Source organism: Melospiza georgiana, chromosome 3 (assembly GCF_028018845.1).
Source record: "Melospiza georgiana isolate bMelGeo1 chromosome 3, bMelGeo1.pri, whole genome shotgun sequence".
Classification (NCBI taxonomy): Eukaryota; Metazoa; Chordata; class Aves; order Passeriformes; family Passerellidae; genus Melospiza; species Melospiza georgiana.
Genome location: NC_080432.1, coordinates 114,475,285 through 114,486,189, shown reverse-complemented (window position 1 = coordinate 114,486,189; position 10,905 = coordinate 114,475,285). Strand labels below are relative to the sequence as shown.

The following is a 10,905-nucleotide window of genomic DNA, read 5'->3' as shown; positions in this document are numbered from 1 at the left end:
TTCCTAAGTCTGGATGAGCAATACGAGTAACAGGATCAAATTAAAGTCATCCCCTGAGAGAAATTATCTTAAAAACTGAAAATTAAAAGATGCCAGAAATATAAAAGAAAACTCACCAGCATACATGCCTAAGACAAAAGTGTGGTTCTATTTCTATTAGTAGTGTGTGCTGATATCAATGTTGGGTATTAATAATATATTAATTAAAAAATCTAGTCTAATAGTACCACAAATACAGATGAGAGAAAGGTGGAAGTAATTCCTTTGATTTTCCCAGGTCTTTCAGGCTACTTTGCGAGACTTCTAATTACTCCAATATACAACTCTAAACATTTTAAAGTTCTCACCACTCCTGATGAACAGGGTTTTCCTTTATTATTTCCAGTGTACAAATAATTCACTGCTCATCCTAGCTGGTTGCTAAGCATCCTTCCCTAGGAAGGCAGACACCAAGAAAAAACAAGTGAGTTCTCATAGCTTTGTCCGGAATTGGAATCGAAATATTTTATTTATTTATTAATGACATGCAATTAATCCACAGCGAACTTTAGACTCGGGATCAATATTGGTAATGTAACTGATAAATCATGCTACCAGACCCTTGGAGAGAATTAATAAACAGCTACATATCTCCCGGACTGCGTGAGGGCGTACGCGGCCCTCAGTCCGGCTAGCAAAAGGGGAGAATGGCTGACGCCCCTGCGCATCAGAAGCCAGCCCCCCTTGGCGTGCTGGCCTCGGGCTGGGCTGGATTGTGGACTTGGGTTCATGCAGGACGAGACGAGTGAGGAGGCGACCACTTGCTGGGGGTAAATTGTCGGTTTATTGAAGAGCCCACAGGCAGCGAAAAGGGCAACCAACAGGCGGAAAAACCCACAGCAAATGGCCCCGAACACGGGGGGAGACAGAGTTTTTACAGGGAAGGGGTGGAGAAAGGAGGGGAAGCCCAGCTAACCAATAGGGGAACATGTGGGGCGGTACATAAGAAAACTGATGCAAGAACTTATCCAATAAGCATAGAACAAAGGAGGGGCCCCGGGAGGCCAGCCAACCACAACCCCCAGAGAGAAGAATGTTCTGGAAAGCAGGGAGGAGTGGGGGGTGATTGACTGGGCCCAGGGGGGAGGCAAACTTTACTTATATGGTGGGATAAGGGAGGAGCAGTTATGTAACTTGGGAGATTGACAGCTAACGGGGGCAGGGGTAACCATAGTAACTCAACCGTCAGGGCAATAGTGGCGGGAAAACTGGGAAGAGAGGAACCATTTATGGAGAACAAAGGGAGAACATACATAAAATGAGGGAGCAAACTGAGAAACTTAAAAACACACTACAACACCAGCCCCCTGATGCACCCCCTCCCCACATCCCCTGCACTCCCCACGTCCCAGGCAGCTCCTCACTGTCCCTGGGCAGTGCCAAAGGCTCCCTGCCCTGCTGGGCACCCCTGCAGGTGTCCTCTTTCCAGCCATGGGCCGCTGCCTCACCTGGCAACTCTTCATGCTGCTTCTACACCGCTTTTCCAGGCTGGATCCCTCTGTATTTCTATTTCTTTTATTGTATTCAACATAATTTCTCTTCTTCTGGTTAATTCTCTGGATAACTTGGCTGATAGTGGCCTTCCTTTTGTCACATGGTTACAAGAAGGACATTGAGGCACTGAAGCATGTCAGGAGAGGGGCAATGAAGCTGGCAGAAGGTCTGGAACACAAATCTCCTGAGGAGCAGCTGAAAGAACTGGGATTGGGATGGTTTAGCCTGAAGAAACTGGGGCTCAGGGAGACCTTATCGTTCTCTATAACTGCCTGAAAGGTTGTAGAGAGGCGGAAGTTGGTCTTTTCTCCCAAGTAACAAGTGACAGGACAAGGGGAAATGCTCTCAAATTGCACCATTGGAGGTTTAATTTGGATATTAGGAAAAAATTCTTCACTGAAAGGGCTGTCAAACATCAGGAACAGGTCACCCAGGAAAGTGGTAGAGTTATTATGCCTGGAAGTACTTAAAAACATAAAGATGTGGTGCTCGGGGATATGGTTTAGTGGTGGATTTGGCAGCATGGACTCAATGGTCTGAGAGGTCTTCTCTCAGGTACATTAGGAGCAAATCCCCTCGCTGGTTCTGGGCACACCTCACAGAGTCACAGTCCCGCCTAAAGGGCTGGGGCTACCTAGGTCACCCCATGCACGGATCATGTGAGCACCCTACAAAGATATTTATGTTACAGCTGCAAATGGGAAAAACGTTCCTCTGAGAGAAATCTTAGAATTTATTTCATACAGACATAATTTTTGTTTGTTCAGCCTGAGCCATTCTGGTAATTTTACCATGTAAAACTATACTTTGAGATTAAAGTAACCTGGGCAAAGACAAGGTGGGGAGGTGGTTAAAAGAGACACAGGATGAAACTTAGAGGGATAGCAGTAGAAAAATTCAGGTATCTTAACTTTACGGCTCAAATATGATGTGGTTGTCCTTGAATTACAAAAAGTCAAAGAGGTATGTGTCATTACTGTAGGAAAACTGGCCTGGCCTGGTTTAGATATTTTAAACATTTTGGTTGAGACAAGATGGCTTGTCCTGTGTAACTGATTATTTCTGCCCAAAAAATTTGAAAGGAACTTGATTGTTGTAGACTTACACAACAGTTTAAGGCTTCTGAAGTTAGACATGTAAACATGCAGCCTTTACTGCCTATGACTAGACATCAAAGCAGAAATTACTTGAAAAGTCTGCATCAAAGCATGGTTTCCTGTTGATTTCCACAAAATATTTCCAGCAGAATACACAGTGGAATTCTATCTCTTTACAGATCATGAGCCAATGAAATAATAATAAAAATGAGCTTTCAACTGAAACAAAGTTCCTCCACACCTCGTTCTAGTTGTGCTGGATCTTTAAAGACTCTCTATACCCCTAAAGCAAAATGAGCACCGATTTCAAGAGGGAGAGAGAGACTGAGTATCTGTTTCACAGATGATCCAAAAGAGTTTTGCTATAGGAACAGATTCTTCTCTAGAGTAAATTGGCCTCCAGCTCTATGCTTGTTATTCTTTACCATTGGTCAACAAAATCTGCTCATAAAAATCTCTAATAGTGGATAATCCAGACCCTTCCGGAGATTACTTTTTTCCAATATTTATGTTCGTCATATTTAATATTTGCCATTTAATACTTTTGTAATGTCCAATATAAATCACTTTAGCTAGTCTTATTCCCAAGTCAGATACAGAGAGCAGATTTTCAAAGCCTTCTTTTGTGTGCAGATAAAAAATTTGCATATTTGATGACTGTTGCTACATTTTCCTTCTGCATACCCTTCTTAAGGCTGTTTTTTCCTGTCTATCCTCATCATCATGATTTTCAGACTGTTGATCTTACCTGTTATTTATCACTGGATTTCTCCAGCTGGCCCATAACTTTATTGAAACACTTTTCCCAAAACAAATGTTGACTTTAGTTAGAAGTGTTGCCTACATGCTTTTTAAGCAGTCTTTCAACTGCTTCTGATGAGGAACAGTTGAACCAGATTTGAAAGAAAAGACATGGAACTGTTTTTTTGTTTAGTTGGTTGTTATTTTTTTTCTTACAAAGATTCTCATAATATAAAGACTGTAGTGTCAGAAATTATTAAGACTGATGTTACATATTGGATAAAAAAGCACATCAGCTTTTCTCATTACCATGTCTGCATTGCTCTAAAAATTTTAAGGACCTCTATACCGCAATTCTTTTTCAAAGGCTTCTGCTCATTGTAGTATCATCTGATGGCAACAGAAACCTACTTGTTAATTCATTTAATGAGAAAAAGAACACAGAAAATAATTCTCATTTACTTTCAATGCCCAATCTGGCATTGTAGTCACTGGGATCAGGCCCTTGGTCAATGCCTGCAGCCATTGCCTCCACGGCTGGAGCACAAGGAAAGCGCGAGTGAGGCCGTGGAGGAGCTGCAATATCACTGTTCCCTTAAAATTCCCTGGATATTCTCCATCAGACTGACTCCAGCAGTCAAACACCACCTGCAGAAGGACCAAATCCCAAATTTTCCCAGGAGAAATCTGCCCCATCCACCCTCCCCCACAGCTTCTTGTTGCTCTCTTGCTCTAAAAGTCAGAACCTGAGGCTGCCTAGATGAAAAGAAAGCCCCAGAATAACTGTGGGCTGAAGGATGATCCCAAAGCACACAGCCAGGGAGGTTCTGTGACTCCAGGGAAGAGTGGAAAAGCACCTGGAAGTGGCACAAACACTTCCAGAGCACCTGGAACTGGAGCAAGCCCTGCTAGAACACATGGAGGTGGAACAAAGCTTATCAGGTGCGGGGCCAGAGACTCCAGTGTGGCACCAGCCCCTGGCAGTCACAACTGCAAAAAAACAGAACCAAATCATCACCTAGACAGAGGAAAAACCAGCCCAAAATGGGGAATGGAGTCTCCCGTAAGCCAGAGGCTGGAAGCAGTCAGCAGGGAAAAAAAAGAAGTGAAGGGATGATTCCGCCCACGGTCAAACACAGGTAGTTCCTGAGGAGGGGTCTCCCTCTGTCCTCTCTAAATCTGGCACCATGGAACCTTCCAGAAAAACAGGAACTCAGCCTGGGAGAACATTCCTGGATTCCTCCTGTGAAACTGCCCCAGATGAGTTGGAGAAAAGCATCAGCAGTGAGAGTGAGAGCCTGGCAATGCAGCTGGATGGGAGGAGAGAGGCAGAGGGTGGAGAACACCTGGATGGGGCAGGTGTGGCCTCAGGCACAAAAGGAAATGCAGGAACCACCCTGGATCCTCAGCTGGGCCTGCTGGTGCCTTCCCTCAGCCTAAGGAGGAGAAAAACCAGGATCCCTCACACCTGGCTGGGAATAAAGCCCCTGACTCAGAGGAAGATGAAGGGCTGGAACCCTCTGTGATGTCTTCCACGATCATTTCCTCAGAAAGCCTCCCTCTACTCTCACCTCTGAAAGATAAAGAGGAGGAAAATTTACCAAGCGTTCTGTCCCATCGAGAACCCAGATTCTTCGAGGAAGGGATGTTGGTGTGGTACAAGCAGGGTCAGCATCTGTACTGGCCATCAGTGGTGAATCAGTGAAGAGGAAGCACTGGAGGGCCTGGTGTGCTCTTCACAGAGGGCACCACAAATGAGAAGGAAAAAGTTTTCTCAATGTCTCTGATGAGCCTGAAGCACTTTGACTGTGAGGAGAAGCAGGAGCTCATCGAACGAGCCAAGGAGAACTATTCCAGGGAAATCTAGTGGTGCCTCCGTCTGATTCTGGACTATTGGATACAAGTGGGCTACTGGTATTTGCTACCTAGTGAGGAAAAAGGGACACCAGGGTGTGGTGCAGATACCATTCCCACACACAGGGGAGAAAGGGGCTGGACAGTCTTCCTCAGACACACCCTCCAGAATCCCCTGAGGAAGCTCTTCCCTGGTAGGACCAGAACTGCCAGGGACAGGGACAACAAGAAGCTGGTGGAGCTCATGGTGAAAACCAAAGGGGCTGAAGAGCATCTCCTGGGGATCTTGAAAACTGGGAAACAATTCTGCTGGCTGAAGAAATTCCTGAATTCCAGCCGGCACGTGACCTGTGTGGAGACTTATTTGGAAGATGAGCATCAGCTGGACCTGGTGGTTGGGTACCTGAAGGATGTGTACAGGAAGATGGACCAAGAACCTGCACCAGATCCTGGGGAATGGCATAAGATTCATCTTAAATGTACTTGTACCTGAGGCCATCATCTGTGGCCCTGCTGCCGTGGATGACATCGATCACGAGGAGGCAGAAGAGAAGTACATTAAAGGACCACCTGTGAGCAAAAGAGCGAGAGTTGTTTGATGACAAGTTTTGGGAAGCAAAAAGCTCAAGACAGAGCCGGAGCCTGTGGAGAGCTGAGGAGTGGCTGGGACTGTCCTGGGGTCAGGTGTAAATAACCAGCGGTGATTGTATAAAACGTGGCATTATTTGTAAAGTCTGTGTGTACATTCCCAAATGCTCTGTTCCCAGTCCCATCTAGGCTCTCAAACCTTGCTGCTTCCCGTGGCCTCACCATGTTCAGGATCCACTGGATCCTCACCCATCAGTGCCCTCCTGGGGGGCTGCCAGAGACCCCAGTGCTGTGCAGAGCTTCTGCTGCTCCACTGACTTCCACGCGGGTTCTTTTAGCCAAACACCCGACTTGAGGAGGGATCTTGGTCTGCCTTGTGGCCAGTGGTGCCTGGGGGCCTCCTTGCTCCTGCTAACACCAGGGTGTTCCTGGCAGGGCTCCCCCTTCCTGCCTCATGAGTCTCCAAAGGTGAAAGGGGATCAGATTGGTGCCCACAGCTTGCCACTTGGATCACAAAGATTTGGATTCTTGTTTTGTTATGACAAGTAAAATTCTATGGAGAAGGAATCCAGGTTTGCCTAAACAAAAATATTCCCTTCAGATAAAGCTGTAAGATCCTGTATGTCTCAGTCTCACATTATTAATCACTGGGAAACGAACCCACAAAAAAAAAAGAAAAAAATATCTCACCACGTGGCTGAATAAAACATCTGTGGATATTATGCAAAGGCTCTTTTTATGTCCTTACCCTGGACTATGCTAGCAGCAATTCAGCTAGCAACAAATGCCAGCTAACTTAATTTTATACAGTCTATGGTTTTTCACATTTGTGCATCTGTAAGTTTTCCAGCAGCTTCCTTGAGCTAATGAAGAGGAGAAAAATTTCCAGATATTCTTGCTGCTCCCATGTACGCTCACTGTACTTTTTTCCAACAACTCAGCTCAGAATTTAATATACCAGGACAAGTTAGATTCCAAATATCTATGATGACTTTTAAATCAAGGATTAATGTTATTTAAATGGCTGTTCTTAATGACCTTGGATTCTTATAACATTTATTATGCTAAATATAGAATTGCCTTGGGATATGATATTGCATATTTCAGAATCTATTTGCACAGATTGGAATGGAGCTTTGAATTGGTGATTATTGCATATATTATTGCATAATAATATTTATTATTATAATATTTGAAATCTGATTTGACAAGTGCCAATGGGAAACTTGTATTCTTGACAAACTTCCATACTTGTAGTTCCTACAATTACAGCAAAAATTCTAATGTAAAGGCTTATCTCTTTTCATTAGGTGAAACTGGAACAGAGCAAATAATAAAAATACAGCATGTATGAGATGCATGCATGTTCTAAATTGTAAATAAAATTCTCTTCTTCTTCAGTCATAGCTTTCTGCATTCCGTTCACTGAGTATTATCATACAAGGGTTTACTAGCAGATTGTTCCCTCAGAGAGTTCATTTAAATGAAATATATTTATAGACATTTGTAAACACAATTATTTGAACCAAAACAGAAAAGTTGAGCTGATTCACTTCTGGAACAAAATATCTTATGTGCTTCATGGAATTCAATCAAAAGTAACCAATGACATTCAAAACTCCAATATTGATTATTCTCAATTATTTCTCCCTAAACAATCTAAAAATAAGAGGTCTGTGAGATTATTGTGTGAATAGCAATTCAACTAGCAAAAAATCTAAGAAAATTATAAAGGGTAAGTAATGCACAAGATGGACATGGAGAAAGAATAATTCATATTGAAAGGTTATGAAATAAAGAACTCAGGAAACACCATTTGAAATTAAGAATAGATTTCAGAGTTGGAAAAGAAATGGATGGAATTGATTTATGAAGCATGGAAGTATATAAATTTGTTTAGAATGTGGAATCAGTACATTATTCAGGTCTAGTATGTTTATTACTTTAACCCATCATTCTCTGCTTCAGTGCTCAGAGTGACAACATATTAAAAAAATATCCCCATTCTGTTGTTTCACTCAGGAAATCTGTATACTGGAAATATATTTCTGATGCTGGAAGAATAAAATATTTACTTGCAAATAAAGTACATATAATGCCACTTTGAAGCAAAATTTGCTTATCAGGTAGAGGTATATTAGATTTTCAATCTAGGTAACCTTTTTCTCTAGGACAACAACTATCTGACAACAATCAAGGTTTATTTTTCTGTAGTCACTGTTACATGTGAGATCTCTCTGTCAGATCTCTATAGACTCAGGATGCGGAATACAGCAACAGATCCCTTTCATTTCATTCTTCTTAATGGTGTAATTTATTTTAAAATAAAAGTGTTTAAAGCTCCAGGCATTCTGGGAAGTCATTGTGTCAGGTGTTGTTCATTAATCCCCACAGCAGATTAAAGTTGGTGGATGTAAGAAACTGATGGAGTGAACTGGAACTGTCTGTGTAAAGAACAAAATAGACTATAAACAGTATTAAAGCCCAGGACGTTTGGTGTAACCTGTTATAATAAGTAATAGCTAAGGATCTTTGCTATATTGAAATAGTCTTGAACTCACACTTTGTAATAAATAGAGGTATTTTAGTGTTTAGCTTCTGACTTTCCTTCAAATGAAATGCATTTTAGTTTTTTACCCTTTCCCGTGCCCATGAATTACAAAGGCTTAAAATAAAAGCTGACTTTAAGACGTAAGTTGGCAGATACAGTGTTACACAAATCAGTGGGTATCTCATGTTTTGAAGTAAAATTATGAAGAGTGGTAAGGCCAGAACTGGAGAAGAAACTTAATATTCAGTGTCAGTGAAGGAGTTAATTTGGCAACTAGTTAACAGCTCTGCAGTTTACCAAGATCAGGATAGGCATTCACACAGCTAAACTCAAGTCTGGATGGGAACCTGCTTTGCTAAACTTTCACATCAGTAGAAAAATATGTTGTGTAAGTTGTGGTTCATACAGGCAAACTTGTGTGGTTTTGTAAGGGGATTTACTTCACGTTGAAAGACTAACAATATTTGAGATGATGTCTCTCATACCCTCAGTTTCAAAGCACTTTTCTCAGAACACTTTCGTGTCTGCTTCTGAACAGACTTCAAAGATGTTGTCCAAGCTTTTATCCAGTCTATATCATCTCTGGTTTTCAGTCCAAACTGTCTGTAATAATCCACTAAGAAGGAGCATAGGGATTAACTTCCTTTCCTCCCCCATGCTCTGTTGAGGAGATAACTTTAACTGATGATATCATTCTCCATCCTAGACCTTTTTCTGGGACAGGAGAGGACAAGGAATAAAGATCAAGTAGGAGAAGGTTGCTGATTCCCCAGATTCAAATTTACAGGAACTTTTGAGGTTCTTCTAATATAGATATTAGGGTCTGACTTCTCTGAGAGGCACAAATCTCAAGACGGATAGTATCCTTCCCCATCCACTAAACTACCTACCAACCAAGGTACATGTAATGGAATTATTACACTAAAGGACAACGATTTTTATATAGCTGCTGTGAAAAAAAAAAGACTGGAGATTGCTACTGCAGTGCCAGTGTCACTAACAGACTGCGTCATTATGTTATTTAGGAAATTAGGTGACACCGTGCAGCTGCATATGGCTTCAGCTCTTAAACCCAATTATTGATTGGTAAAGGAATATAATCCCAGACATGACTCTTAATAGTATAAGAATTTTTCACTAAACTGAAGTGTCCTAATACTGATAAATTATCCCATGTGAAACAGGCTTCATATTCTTCAAAAATTGGCTAATAATAAGTCAGACTTTTTGGTTAAAGTGTTAGAAAAAAGTTCCAAATTCCTCTGGGTCTAACATTTGTAGTTCAGAATGTCTCAATTTATTAAAATTATTACATGTGAATCCCTTTTTTTAATGTAGAAACACTAGCATATACAGATAGTGAAGTTTCTATACTTCAAATATTTTTAATAATTCGCTAATATTATACTATAGTATTGAAAAATTGCAATATAGATATATGCATATAAAACTTGTTATAACACAAAAATATAACACTACATCATTATAAGAGCAATGAGACTCCGAGAAAAAGAGTAGACAGACATTGAACATACATCCTACACTAAGATACTAAACTGAATCTGAGATGATCCTTCCCTTAACAGCTATTTAAAGGCAGTTATTTGTAAGATTACCCTTCAAAACCCTTTTTTGTGATTTCAAAACTTCATCAGGAGTTGTGGCAAAATGACTGAAGCTGAAGTAGTTATGGAACAACTACCACTGCTAGAAAAGGATCAATGAATCAATAAATAATTAATTTTCTCAAGTAACTTAAAAATAATTTCAAAGAAAAGACAACTAGATGTATATGTTTGCTATATGAGCTCACTAGGCCTAAAAAAAATGAAAAATACATTATAAATGTGGACACAATGAAATTAATTTGTACATAAATCTGCTATATTTAAATGTCTGCACCATGAGAAGCAGTTTTCTTTATCTGTCCCGTGTTATATCTGTGTATTTGAGCAAGGCTAACTAATTTTTCTCTTTGCAGTCTTATTTTTTTTGCGAATGTACTTTGCTGTAGTTGCATAACATCTGAACTTGCATAACACCACACACAATCAATGCTTTCCAAAACTGGAGACATCTTGTTTCTCTGAAGCATCATTAGAAGACTATAGGTAATGCTGTTGGGATTCTGCCACTCTGTGACTAAAAAGGTTCTTAGACGTTTTCGTTTTTCCTGGAAGGATTTATAATTCCATTCTTCAATCAAAACGTAATGCCTTCACTATCTTAAATATTATCCATCTTAAAAGGTGCATTTTTCAACTAAATTGTAGCAAATCTTAAGGTAACAAAATTTCTGAGTATGCTAATAGATTGCATAGAGTGTTACTGATTTACAAATCCAAGCATTAAGTTTTTCTCTTGTAAAGTTTTCTTTTTTATTAGTAATGGGTAGTAAATTATAGTTAACACAACAGTACTAACTCTTTTAATTGAAGGTAGATAATAGTTTTATGGATCACATTTTAAAATAATTGTTCCAACACCTTCTGGCTTTTGTCTAATAGATTCTCGCCTCAGAAGCAGGGTAAAGAAGAGAGG

The 10,905-nt window shown here is 40.7% G+C and overlaps 1 pseudogene; it reads left to right on the top strand.

Moving 5' to 3' along the window:
- The first annotated feature begins 686 nt into the window (after positions 1-686).
- The window catches only part of LOC131081111 (PWWP domain-containing DNA repair factor 3A-like), a 34,176-nt pseudogene continuing 23,957 nt past the window's right edge, over positions 687-10,905 (top strand).